Here is a 15,407-nt window from a genome sequence, read left to right as displayed (position 1 = left end):
GAAGAAAAGGCACGCATGAGTAGGATTCCTTATGCTTCAGCTGTAGGAAGTCTCATGTATGCCATGCTGTGTACCAGGCCAGATATCTTCTTTGCTGTAGGCATGATAAGTAGATTTTAGTCAAATCCAGGGGAAGCACATTGGCAAGCTGTAAAGCATATACTCAAGTACCTTAAGGCTACTAAGGATTATATGCTAGTCTACAGAGCTGATGACTTAGTTCCAGTAGGCTACACAAACTCAGATTTCCAGGCTGATAAGGATGAAAGAAAATCCACTAGTGGATATGTTTTCACCTTGTCTGGAGGAGCTATTTCATGGCGGAGTATCAAGCAATCTTGTATTGCTGATTCCACCATGGAAGCTGAGTATGTAGCAGCATCAGAGGCGTCCAAGGAAGTAATATGGCTCCGAAAGTTCCTTATAGAACTAGGAGTTGTACCGCATGTGGAAAAGCTTATTATACTTTATTGTGACAACACCGGAGCAGTGTCACAATGCAAAGAACCAAGGAACCACAGAAAGGGCAAGCATATTGAGAGGAAGTACCACCTCATTCGGGAGTTCATCCAGAAGAATGAGATAGTGGTGGACCAGATATCTACATCAAACAATCTAGCGGATCCTTTCACCAAGCCTTTGGCAGAGAAGGTCTTTCGAAGACACTTAGATGTCATAGGGGTGGGAACTTATGGATTTTCATAGCCTTTGAGTGTAAGTGGGAGATTTTTGGAAATGTATGCCCTAAAGACACGTTTTGTTTAATTTATGGTAATGATGTTTCTTTTAGTCAGTTTATGGCACATATATTATTTGCATTTAATTGTTAGAAAAGTGTCCATGCTATTAAGTAAGTGATTCATGTGATGGGTCGTTCTTCACAGTTAGGCATGAATCATGGGTACTTAATAAGCAAAAAAATATTACTCTTGATCTTTTGATAGAACTGGGCATTCTATCATGATAAGATCATTATGCAATAGATCCTAATGGAGGATGGCTTGCCTTAGCCAGTAAACAGTCCGTTTACTCTAATTGTACAAGCGCATTTGGAATGCGTAGAGTGGACCTGTGATAGAAGCTAATGACAAAGTACTAATTATCATGGAGCTGGTCTATCACTGCTACTACGTGGACGAGTACTCTAATACTTGAGTATTAGTTGGTGGTCTAGTGAACCTAGAGCTATATTCTTAGATTCACTGTAGGTGAGGTCTATCAAAGATCAATAACCTTTTGAGTTGGGAGTATGGTTTCTAATTAGCTAAGACAGACTAATACAAGATAGTTTCTGTGATTCACCCCCTTGTGATTGTCCAAGAATTATCAAATAATCCAGGGCCCTGGGAATGTGACTTAAGAGTGTGTGCTTCTGGGTAGCTCCCAGTGATAAGCAAGTACATTCGAGTAGTCACGGATTATTGGACTAGTGATCTAAGGATGGTAGAAATCATTTAGAGAGGTGTTAGTACATTATTCCTTTTTAAATGATGGGTGTTACGCAGAGGGGTATTTTCGTCATTACACTAGTAGGTCAAAGACATTGCATATGAAAAATTATTCGTGGGGTCAGTGTTACCATATGGTGATAGTTGGAACACTTAGAATGACAAAATATAGCTACTAGGTAGCAGGGATATTTTGGTCATTTTAGTAGCCGTGAATAATTTGTCTTTTAGTCCCCGGGGTAGGTCGATATAACTCATGTATTATTTAATACATTTGGCTTGTTGGGTGAATTACATTGAGAGAGAATTATTTTATTCAGAATGGTCCATAATTAATTGGGCTAGAATAAAATAATAGTTCATTAGTTTTTAATTAATTAATTGGGCTAACCCAATTAGAAAATTAATTAAATGAACTTGGCCCACTAGGGTTTGGCCCACTAGGGTTTTAACCCTAGGGTTCTCCCTATATATATTCTCTCCTTGGTTGTTTTTCATCTAAAAAAAAAAAGTTTTTTTTTTACTCTTCTTCACTAAAAGAGAGGCCACGAGTTTGAGTCATACCTTTAGAAGATTAAGAGAATGTTCAAGTTCTGATGCGAAGGAGCCGAAGGATTGCAGGACAGCCGTTATCTCCACCACGACAAGAAGCTCCCGCCCATCCTCCTCCTATCGCTTCATTCCGTCCGGTAATCCGAAGGAAAAGTAAGTTTCCTAGATTCTAATCAATACGAGGAAAGTTTTTATTTAAAAACGCTTCTGTTGCATGCTATGTATCCTCGTGATGATCCTTCAGCCAACATGTAGCATCGTGCCATCTCGTCAGCATTCTTCCATTCTGCCTCTGCCTGGCGCTCCTCGTCAGTGGAGTTTCTCCCAATTACAGGACAGGGGTCAATCATAACATACTTGTACCCTTCAGCTATGAGTACTATGTTCAACTTCCTCTTCCAGTCAACATAATTACCCCCATCCAGCTTAGAATCCTTGAGGATCATAGCAAGGGGACTGAAAGAACCTCCACCAGACATTCCTGTACAATTTATGAAAAAATAAGACGTTTAGACAAGGCACAAATATTTTGCACATAAGCTCATATTATGTCTTGAAAATAGATTTCCCTTAAACTATTATCAATAATATGTCATTTGGCTCTTAGAAGAACTAACAGAGCTCCGATAGGAAGGTTGATAATTCTCTAAGTTAAGTGTATAACCACCACAAACTAAACTTCTTGAATAGGAAATGATCTAGAGAATAATTCCGTCGATAAGGCGGCCACTATCTCACATTCCCTACGGATAATCTTGCATTATTACCTCCAACAATAGGCCGGCCGATAACAACACATATCCTAGGTTTTTAGTTATACCTTTACCATTAGATCTAGATCCTTATGGAATACCCATCCTATAGGGGGTCATGCTCAGAATGACACGAGGGTATCCACGATCTCTAATTAAAGGTGTGGAGGAAGCCATGGGGTCGTTGGAACCCCTCTCCCACTTAATCTTTTAAAATAAGGGTTTTGATTAAAAACGTTTTTTTTTTTTTCTTTTTCTTTTGGATTCCATTAATACTTAGAAAAATATCTAAACTTGAAACACTCTCTAATCCAAGGATAAAAAAAACTTTGAGAGAGTAAACCATAAGTTAATTTTTCTTTTGATTAATTAACCCAAATTTAAACCTTATGATGAAATATCTAAGTCTACGTTTACTTTCTATACCAAGGGATAAATCCTTTGAGAAGGTAAACCTGTAAACTAATTTCATCATTTGGTTTAATAAAACGTTTTCATGAATTAACTCCACATATGATCACAGTTGAAAAAGCACAATAAACGAGTTACATGCTTTTCTATTCATTATTCCTAAGTGACCATATAATTGATTAAACATCACATCAAATAAATATTAAATGTGGTCTTGTTTAATCCTAAGGTGGTTCCATCCTTTTACTAATTATTTTCATGCAACATATCACAAAGATAATCTAATTGCAAATAATTTAACCTCCAAGAATGGTTTTAAAATAAAACACCTAGCTGCTAACTATGGGGTTGGGGTGGGCGAAGCCCGCCGTAGGCACGGGGGTCAAGGGGAAGCCGCCCCTTGCGGGGTGCGGGGCAGCGCCCCGATCCAAAATTATTCTCCATGCAGAACTGCCCGATCATCTCACCAAAACTGCATCATCCAGAAAACCCTAGGTCGATCGCTTCAGCCGCCGACTGTTCCAAGGACCATCCAAAAAAAAATGCAATGGCTGATTTCTCATGATAGTCGATTCTAGCCCTTAGCCGAAGCTAGATCTGGCCGATTCTTCCATCACGTTCAGCCTGTGCAAGCGATGGCTGAAAGCTGGTTTTCTGAAACTGCAAACTTTCTGTTCCAAAGCAGCGCTGCCCGATCCAGCCGAAACTGCAAACTTTCTGTTCTGAAATTGCCTATTTCCGTCTGCATCTTGTTTTCTTTCAACGATCATTATTACAGAAAAATGAAACCGATGAAATCAACCATCAAAAACTGGTTGTACATCCGCCTATACCCCAACCGCGAGGTTTACATCGAATCTATTTGAATAAACACAACAGATTACAACGTCCTATACCTCCACTCATGAGGTTTACAAGGCATCTAAAACCATTCTTGGAGGGATCCATAAACGCAAAAAAAAAATAGCATTTAAACAGTAAAAGGAACCACCTTTTTTTTTTCGATTTTAATCCTAGGCATGCTCCTAGATTCAAACCAACAAAACCGTGGCTCTGATACCACTTGAAGGATCATCACGAGGATACATAGCATGCAACGGAAGCGTTTTTAAATAAAAACTTTCCTCGTATTGATTAGAATCTAGGAAACTTACTTTTCCTTCGGATTACCAAACGGAATGAAGCGATAGGAGGAGGATGGGCGGGTGCTTCTTCTCGTGGTGGAGATGACGACTGTCCTGCAATCCTTCGGCTCCTTCGCATCAGAACTTGAACGTTCTCTTGATCTTCCAAAGGTATGACTCAAACTCGTGGCCTCTCTTTTGGTGAAGAAGAGAAAAAAAAAAAAAACTCTTAGATGAAAAACAACCAAGGAGAGAATATATATAGGGAGAACCCTAGGGTTAAAACCCTAGTGGGCCAAACCCTAGTGGGCCAAGTTCATTTAATTAATTTTCTAATTAGGTTAGCCCAATTAATTAATTAAAAAACTAATGAACTATTATTTTATTCTAGCCCAATTAATTATGGACCATTCTGAATAAAATAATTCTCTCTCAATGTAATTCACCCAACAAGCCAAATGTATTAAATAATACATGAGTTATATCGAGCTACCCCGGGGACCAAAAGACAAATTATTCACGGCTACTAAAATGACCAAAATATCCCTGCTACCTAGTAGCTATATTTTGTCATTCTAAGTGTTCCAACTATCACCATATGGTAACACTGACCCCACAAATAATTTTGCATATGCAATGTCTTTGACCTACTAGTGTAATGACAAAAATACCCCTCTGCGTAACACCCATCATTTAGAAAGGAATAATGTACTAACACCTCTCTAAATGATTTCTACCATCCTTAGATCACTAGTCCAATAATCCGTGACTACTCGAATGTACTTGCTTATCACTGGGAGCTACCTAAAAGCACACACTCTTAAGTCACGTTCCCAGGGCCTTGGATTATTTGATTATTCTTGGACAATCACAAGGGGGTGAATCACAGAAACTATCTTGTATTAGTCTATCTTAGCTAATTAGAAACCATACTCCCAACTCAAAAGGTTATTGATCTTTGATAGACCTCACGTACAGTGAATCTAAGAATATAGCTCTAGGTTCACTAGACCACCAACTAATACTCAAGTATTAGAGTACTGGTCCACGTAGTAGCAGTGATAGACTAGCTCCATGATAATTAGTACTTTGTCATTAGCTTCTATCACAGGTCCACTCTATGCATTACAAATGCACTTGTACAATTAGAGTAAACGGACTGTTTACTGGCTAAGGCAAGCCATCCTCCATTAGGATCTATTGCACAATGATCTTATCATGATAGAATGCCCAGTTCTATCAAAAGATCAAGAGTAATATTTTCTTGCTTATTAAGTACCCATGATTCATGCCTAACTGTGAAGAATCACTTACTTAATAGCATGGACACTTTTCCAACAATTAAATGCAAATAATATATGTGCCATAAACTGACTAAAAGAAACATCATTACCATAAATTAAACAAAACGTGTCTTTAGGGCATACATTTCCAACACTTGTGTGGCCCTCTTTTTTCTTGAAATTTGCCAGACAAGGCCCTTGTTTCAACCCCCACACTCTCATGTAATATTATTTCTGAAAGTTTTAGAAATTTTTAGGCTGAAAAGATTCAAATAATGAGATTTTATAAGTAACTCTTGAGTGGTTCAAAGAACTAGAAGTCAATTTAATAGTTTTAAATAGTCAAATCAATGGAAGGGAGTAGCTCAAAACTTAGATGTCTAAAAAAAAGGGTATGACATGGATGAGTATCTCAAGACAAGATTTATGATACTAAAAAGAATCAAATCAGAGACAGTTTTTGGTACAACTGAAATAATGTCTAAAAAATCAAATGATTGTAAGGGACTTCCGAAAAGCTAATGGAACCCTGAGGGGGCTCTAGTTTTATGTAAGAATCAACCCTGAAGTGGTTATAGGACAAAACGATAGTCCTGTGAGGACACCAAGGCAAAAAACATATTTATCGAGTAATTTTGAGTTATTAATTTTAAAATTTTGATATTTTAATCCAAATGAAATTAGTATTTGATGATATAATTGTAATTATGCAATGCATAAAGTGAGATTAAGAATTTAATTGAGGGATTTATATACAATTTTTATGATTTTAATGTATAATATAATAAATTATATATAAAATATACATATGTGTGGCCATCAAGCAATGCTTAAGTGATGGAGGAATTGGAATTGAACTTGAGTTGCATAGGTATAAACTAATATAATATATGTATCAAACCATGGTTACCAAGGATGATTAATATATTCATGTGATGGCCACTTTAGTTATTATATATTATATATGCCTATGTACTTGCGTGGTGGTTAGGTTAAGGCAAATTGAAGATTTGAGATTGAATCAATGAGCATGTGCATATGAGTGAGTGGCAACTTTAATATATATATATATAAATATATATATATATAGAGAGAGAGAGAGAGGCTTGAGGGGCAAGCAAAGCATGCAAACCATGGGAAAATCCATGGTATTGAATTGGGAAATCAATGGGCATGCGGGAGTATAAATAGGAGCCTTGCCTAAGGAAGAAAGAGGAAAGAGCATTTATTGAAGAAAAGGAAGAAATTGGGAGCACGAGAAGCAACATGAAAAATAGACAAAAATTCCAAAATAATTGAAAGAAATTTTGAAAATTAATTCAGAGTTAGAAGAGCATGTCAGAGGATTAGAAATGCGGTTTGGGCCACAAGATAACAGCCATTGAGGTGGGATCGGTGTGAGTATTTGTAACACCCCTTCTCTTAGAATTGCCCGAGAAGAGGTGGTATGAGGAAAATAGATCAAATAAACTAAAACTCACCATAAAACTAAAACTGAAATCATCAATAGCTCAACTGATCAATCATACCTGATAAATCTCAATCAACTATAACATAACTCTGATCTATGAGAGGATCAACATAAACTGAAAACCATAAATGCTGACTAAGGAAAATCCCTCAATGAACATATATACTCTTAACTAACAAGACTCTAAATAACACCAATACCCAGACATCTTTCATCTTAAATGGGTCCACGTACACACACTACTGACCAATATTGCTAGGCCCCACATTTGATACTCTCTCCCTAGGACTTAAAATGGTGAAGAGTATAAGGTGAGCTACAAAGTTCAGCAAGTAATAGATATGAAAGAATAACTGAAGTTGAATCAAAGAATATCGATACTCATATATTACTAACTGTCCTTGTACCGAGGGATATAATAATCATTGTAAGGCTGCATTTACAAGATGTAATGCACATAAATTATAAAATAAATGTAGGTATGCAGCTTTGACTCATAGGCCCACATAACTATAATACATACCTGATTGATCTGAATCCTGCAAACATAAAAGCTATAAGCACATATTGTGGGCAATATGCCCCTAGCCCCTTAGTCGTCAGCAACCAGAGCAACACATAAACTGAAATAGTAACTGAAACTGATGGGATCCCCGTGGACTAGTAGTTTGGCACGCATACTACAATGTAATGCTCATACACATGCTAACACGCGATATGAAGTGCTCCATATAAAGTCATGCTCAATGCTCATACAAAGATGTATGCACATAATATCCCGAAATAATTGTTAAACATGTTATATGATCTTCATCTCTTATATTGGAATGTAATGATTCACGGGTTATGGGCATGTTACATTTATTATAAATGTCATAAGATTCTAATATTTGAAGATATTTAATCTTTATTTATCTAATAAATTGGATTGGGGTTCACTGGAAAGAATATTTAAAATTCTAAAAAAAAAATCCGGATATGAATGAAGGGTATCTGGATATGGGAGAGACACCCGGATATGCTGAAGGCTCATCCGAATACACTGGGACGAAATCACACTGGCTATTCAGATATGTTGGGAGCTATTCGGATATAGCATAGGACATCCGGATATGATTCAGGCCATCCAGATATCTCACTAAATCATTTGCATGCTACAAGAGGTTCATTTGAATGGGGATTTAGTTTTTTATGAGAGGACATTCAGATATGGAAACGAGGCATCTGGAGATTCTGAACCTATTCGGATAGAAGAAAAGGGCATCTAGATATGAGCTTTCACCTATCCAGATGTATGAAGAACCATCCAGATATCACCCTGAAAATATATTGGACACATCTGGATATGATACGAGGTATCAGGATATCACTCACGAAACACGATAGACTCATCCGGATATCACTCACAAACATCTTTGGACACATCCAGATACGGAAACAAGGTATCTAGATATCACTAGGCCATTCGGATACGAACAAGGGCCATCCAGATGTCACTCACAGAAACTAAACAAGCTATCCGAATATGCTCAAACTTATCTGGATGCTACTCACAACTTTTGAAAAAGCCATCCGGATATGAGATGACTCATCTGGATATCTATATATATAACCCAAAAATGAACGATTATAGAGACTGATTCTTGGTACCAAAATCTAACAAAACTACACCATTCCAAAAGAAAACTTGAGAAGACAATCCTAATTGCTATGAAATAACATAAGGGTGACTCAACATTCATATTTGAAAGAATCAATGCAAAGAAAAAAGCATATCGTGCTTGCACTAACTGCTCGTACATATATATATATATGTGTATATATATACAAACTAACTGTAAAATCTAAGAAACAGACTGAATAACTTTGAATCAATTGAGAGTATTACTAAAACATAATCCCGTAAGAAAGGTCTACAGGGATAGATACTTGCCTTATGATCTTCTTGGACAGATCAAACAAAACTAAAGACTCTTCTATGAAGACTCATAGAACTGCAACTTCTCATGTTATCTTCTTCTTCTATCAGTGGCGTGAAGAAGAACAAGGCTTGTGAACTATATTTATATAAGAAGCAACCCTAAAAGCCCATCTCAATCTCTTACTATAACTAGGAGACTTTCGAATCCTAAACCTTCTCAAGGATGGATTCTCAATCCCCCTTAAATACATAATATCAATTAATTAATAATTTCTATTAAAGGAAATTATTATTAACACTCTAGAATTATTTTTATACCCCTTTCATTTATTTCCACATAATCTAAATACAATTAAATGCTGTTTCCTCATTTAAAAATCTCTAATTTTCCATCTTAATATTTAATTGGAAACTTCACTTAACCCAAAATTTAAATAAACCATTAAATAATTATCAATAAACTCTAGACCGTCTAACGGGTCATTACAGTATTTTACCCACTTTCTCCTTTGAATTAAATATGGGAACGTTGGGGCTCAAAATTTAGCATTTAAAAGCCTGACACGAGAGTCCAGGTTTAGCACAAATTTTAAGGCATTCTGAATTGCATTCAAGGTGAGTTGTTCTACCAAAAAATTGGTTTTGTTGTATGTGAGTGTTTATACCTAAAACTTAATTTCATGTAGATGGTTCATCCAAAATGTTTATTTACATGTGCATTGAAATGTCATTTTATGTAATACATCATTTCATGTTGTGGTTATGGCATTGGCATGTGTGCTGGAAATGGGTAGTGTTTTTAGGTTGCTTTTGAGTGGGAACGTAATCCCTGACGTGATTGTGGTGTGCCGAGTTCCTGCGTTGACGTTGACCCTCTTGTGACGAGAGTGGTAACAATTATTCCCGAGGTGTCAGGGAGATGGATTGATGTTGCCCCTCTTAAGATAGGGTTCTATTATGTCAATGTGGTTATGTTGCCTTTAGAGAGCTTGCTCTTTTCCCGTGGTATGGGTTAAGCGTTGTATGGGATTCTGTTGGGCTGGAACATGTCGGGATATGTCAATTTTATTCATGGTCTTCCATATATTCATGAAAATATTTTTGAACTCTCATTTAGATGATTTAGCATCTAATTTAGACTATGTCCCTGGAATATTCAAATGTTCCAAGTGAAAGCAGCGACGCCAAGGGAAATGAGGTTTTCGAGATGTAACTGTTATCTACATATTCGATCTTTAGCATATCTTATGACTATGTTTGAGGTATTCAATTGTTATTGTTGAGAGATTAGTCTCTATATATTTTATATTGAAGATGTCAGGTTCCAATCTTGCTTCTGCATATATGATGATGTTACCTGTCTTAGCTTATTGATTATTAAGTTTGATATCCTAAAAAAGTAGAATTGGGATTGTTGGGGAGTGATTTATGTTAAATGTATGTTGGAAAAAAAAATGTATTCCTGAAATCTCAGGTTAATGCTATGCTTGGGAAAAATGGGGTGTTACATCGGTGGTGGCTCCATATGCATAACACGTCCCTCTGTTGGTAAGCATGTTCTTTTTTGGTATTCTCATGCATCACTATGTGTGGCTTGTGACTAGTTATGATTATCATAGGTGAAGGGATACTTCATTTAGTCGTGTTGTGAGGTTGTGTTACATGATGTTATAAGTAGGGGTGATTGCAACACCCTGGTGTCACTTCCACCTGAAGAATGCATCTTTGTATTTTGCATTTACACGCACGAAATTAATTTTCAACCCTTACTTAGATTTAACAATCTAACTTGGGTGTTTTATACCCCTAGAATATTCAAATGTTCCAGATTTTTCAGGTGTACCAGGCTCAAGCCAGGAAGAAAGGGGAAAGTTACGCAAGTTTATTATTCTATTGTATTGTTTCTTTTAAAGTTTGTATTAATTTCATGAGTGATGTTGTTGTTGCTAAAAATATAAAAATTGAATTTTATGATGTGGGATCTATTTCAGCTTAGTGTCTAGTGAAGTAAGGTTGCTGTAAGAAAAGTTTTTGCAAGGGAGTTGACCACAAGAATGCTTGCCTCAAGGAGGTTTGCCACAAGACTCTTACTGCAAGGATCTCACCACAAGGATGCTTGCCTCAAGGAGGTTCGCTACAAGGCTCTCACCACAAGGCTCTTGTCACAAGGATCTCACACAAGGATCTCGCTGCAAGGACTTCACCATAAGGCTCTCGCAACAAGGACCTCGCCACAAGGATCTTGCTACAAGAATTTCGCCACAAGGATCTTTCCTCGAGGACTTCACCTTAAGGATTTTGACTTAAGAGTCTTCACCGCAAGGATCTCGCTTTAAGAATATTTCCCTGTTGATACTCCATAATGGGTTAGAAGGCTCGCGGGAATTCTCGCCCATGACATCCTTCAAATGCCTAAGTTAGTGCCAAATAAAGATAATTGTTCACGAAAATAGTAAAAACATAGTCAATGTGTCAAAATCTTACCAAATTCTTGAGTCCTTTTCAATGTCCTGTAGTTGGGTATTTATAGGGGGTGATTCATGAGGGGATCTAGTGTCGACACGTGTCAGTTATCTAGCGGTGAGAAAAAGGCCTTGCCGCGAGGCTCGACCTTATCATGAGGCTTGGCTTTCCGCGAGCTTTGCTGCGAGCCTCAGCCTTGCCGAGAGCTTCTACTTTCACCACGAGCCTTAGCCTTGCCGTGAGCCTCAACCTTGCCTTGAGCCTCGGCCTCGCCATAAGGCTTGCTGAGAGCCTTAGCCTTGTCGTGAGCCTCTCGTTTCATCGCGAGCCTTGTTGCGAGCTTCCACCTGATCACGCCTTGCTTCCAGCCTCAGCCTTGCTGTGATGATTTGCCTTAAGGCACACTACCACAAGGTCCCTTTGCCACCCAGCCTTGTTTCACTAGGATGATTTGTCTTAAGGTACATTGTTGCAAGGTCTGGTTTAGGGATTATTTTACTTTAAAAAATCCCCATTTTCCATAGGTGGTACAATAGATGTATTTAACTTTAAATTCCACATTATCTTGTTGTGTGAGGACTTAGTTGTAACATTAGAAAGCTAAATTAAATAATTTTGTGTGCGAGTGAATGTTTGGTGGAAGTCCCAATATGTTTTAGGTTACGATCCTAGTTGCATTTTATGGGATTTCCATAATGCCTATGTAAATATTATATTTATTTTATACCACATGTCCTAGTTTGGATTTGGGGCATTATAACATGGTCAGGAGTGTCAAACTTGGAAGCAATTTTGGATACCTACTTGCTTACCCATTCATAGGTGGGGGGATCAAATGATGATTTAGCCATGAGTCGAAAACCAGCACCGATCCCAGCAAATGCCATATAGAGTTTAGAACCCACCCAAGAAACTATGGCCCCAACAAATGAAGGCAAATGCCAAAGAGGGAATAAGAGTGTTTTAGGTGATTACCTGAAGGACAGAAGCCTAAAAATAGCAAAAGAAGAAATCGGGTCTGAAGTGCTGCAACTCCTAGAGACGAAAGCTGTCAGAATGCGAAAGAAGTCACAGAAGAAGGCCAAAAATATATGGAAGGGTGGGAAAAGAAGCAAGTTTTTTGGAATCACTGGAAGCATCCAACAGTCGAAAACTATTCACCACCGAGACAACCCTTGAGATCATGCCACCTATCCAACAATTAATGTGTTGATAAAGTGCCCGCATTGGGTAGTGGATCGTTTTCCCTTTAAACATGCGTCATTTTTCCAGATTCTGAAATATGGATAGGTAAATCATGGACAAAACCGCCTATCGAGCTCCCTATAAATTCATGCGTCTTTAGGGCCTGCCTCGGACCCTAACAAGGGGATATTCTCGATAGCTCGGCTCCATCACCAGCTAACCCGAGTATGTCCAAACACTATCTCAGTCAAAACACTTCAACCCAAGAGGCTATATCTCAACCTTACCCTAGTAACAGACGATTAAAACACAAACATCATCTGACTACATATCCTCAAGCTCTGATGCTCACTTCATGACCAACCAACCTGGGGGGCTGTCGATTGTACCAACCCTATTAGGCTTGGCCCAAACAAAAACTCAATGGCTCGGTGCTAGGCTTGGACTTGTGGCACGTCATTGGCTTGATGTCAAGAAGGTCGCATTGGCACCTTTATCATTTGATCACATTTATTATAGGTTTTGTCCATGCCATGCCTTCATCGGCAAGTCCCCTCCTGCATTTATTATCGTGTTTATCAGCACGATGTTTGGTCAAAAAGCATAGTCAGTGTAACGCCCCGTTAAATCCCAGGATCGATTTAATGCATTAGTTTCAAGAATTAAAGATTAGGAGATGTTAATAAACCCGTTAACGTTTATCCCATTTCCTTATGGTATTTAAACGTCTTAATCATTTCCCAAATTTGGTATAGAAGATTAAAACAAAGATAGGTTAATACAAGAATTTAACTTAAAACCCTTAAGAAAGTCAGCATAGTTTGTACCTTGATTCTTTGATACCCTTCTGATTCCAATTATTTACTCTAGTTTAGTCAATAGGAAATCAACGTGCAAGGGGTAATCATATGGCTGTTTACTGGGTTATAGCATGAACCAATCAATCTCCGATATCTTGGGTTTCAATAATAATCTTTAGAGATTTGAGTAAAAATATATAAGTACGAAGGATATTCTTCAGGGATTTGAATAAAGAAAGTAATACGTACATGATATTGTCGTAAATATCAACTCCGAATTCAAGGACAAACGATATTTAATACAAGTGGTTCGATCTATATTGCATTTCTTTGGAATTCAAATAGGAACATAAATATACCACAAGATTGACCTAAAAGCTTACCATGCCTCAATTCTTTGTATAAATAGTTGATTTCATAAGACATCTAAATGGAAATCGAAAATAGATAAATGATCATTTTGTAGTTCGATTACGACAGCTTGATTTATTGGAACGTATACAGAATGAAAAAAATATTAGGTAGTCGTTTCCCCTTTTGCCTTTGCTTGCTCCCGAGGTTCCTGTAACACTTATTGCACCTGGAACGTTGAATGTTCCAGGGGTATGAAACACCCAAGTTAGATAGCGATATCTAAGTGGATAACTCAGTATTGGAAAGTGTGTGCAAATGCATTATGCAGAATGTCATGCAGTACGATGGTAGTGACACTAGGGCATTGCAATCACCCCCGCTGGCCATCATGCAATCACAAAATCATAGCCATTCCCTGACTTGGGATGGTGTGGTCCTAGACCACGTACATGATGCAGCCACTTCAATGCTACTAGCCATGAATGTAGTAATGCATGTCCATATGTATAAAAATGCGAACCAATGGTTATAAATGATATGAAAACCACTCAAATGAAAGTACAACACGTAAGATATGCAAGAGTTCATAGATGAGGAGTCACCCACCAAGTTTGCCTGACCCAGTACTATTTACGAGCGTTGGTTGGGCTGTTCTACATAAAACGTAAGATTTCATAAAACAAAAGTTAAATATTTTTACATAGGATTGTAGGGAATGAAAAGAGAAGTGGTCAAAATTTAAGCCAAAAAAGACCCCAAACACGCCCTCACGAGCCCCCAGTCGCGGCCAGCAGCGGCGCGTGTATTACACACGCCGTTTCTTCTCCGGCACAAGTGCGCTGTGGTTCGGTTTAATCGGCTTTTCTCCTTCATTTTAACTTCGATTTGACCTCCATTTTTTCAGACACCTCCCTCTTTTTCCCTCTACAAGATTATCAAATTAGATGAAACTTACCTCGCTGTTTTTTGGTGATTCGGGCTCAGATTGTGACGATGCGCAGATTTCACATCGAGGCTTGTAACTTCTTCGTTTCTTCACCGATCCAACTCGTTCTTTTTGAAAAATCTCTCTTTTTCTCTCAAGAACAGATTCCTCACCATCAATTCTCTCACATGACCCAACTTGCCTCAACTTTTCATGATTTGTTCTTTAGTTGGGTGAAGGTTTTTATACAATTTGTGGCCAATTAGATTATGCCACTTGGAGGGACACTTGGCCATTTGGGATTGGCCAATGGCTGATATTTTGATAATTTCATGATTGCTCATGATGGCTAAGGTTTGGCTTTTATCAGTTTGGCCCACAGTTTTCATAAATTGCACTTTTACCCCTTGAAACTTTTGGAAATCTCATTTTAGCCCTCAAAACGCTATTCTTCTCTTTCTATGGATTCTAACAATCCTCCTTATACTTTTAGGTACCATTCTTGACTCCAAAATGGCCTCCAATTATTTTTGAGAAATTACGCTTTTGCCCGAAATCTCCGAAACAACCTATATTTTGCCTGAAATCTTCCTGTTTCTTCTTGAATCCTGAATCCATCGTATTCTTCTTTAAAAGACATCACTTTTGTAAAAATCCTGGGTGTTACATTCAACCCCCCAAAAACAAAATTTCGTCCCCGAAATTTCTTATGGCACAC

The sequence above is a fragment of the Diospyros lotus genome, chromosome 11, assembly GCF_014633365.1.
Source record: "Diospyros lotus cultivar Yz01 chromosome 11, ASM1463336v1, whole genome shotgun sequence".
Taxonomy (NCBI): Eukaryota; Viridiplantae; Streptophyta; class Magnoliopsida; order Ericales; family Ebenaceae; genus Diospyros; species Diospyros lotus.
The sequence above is the reverse complement of the archived record's forward strand: the minus strand, read 5'-3'. Positions refer to the sequence as shown.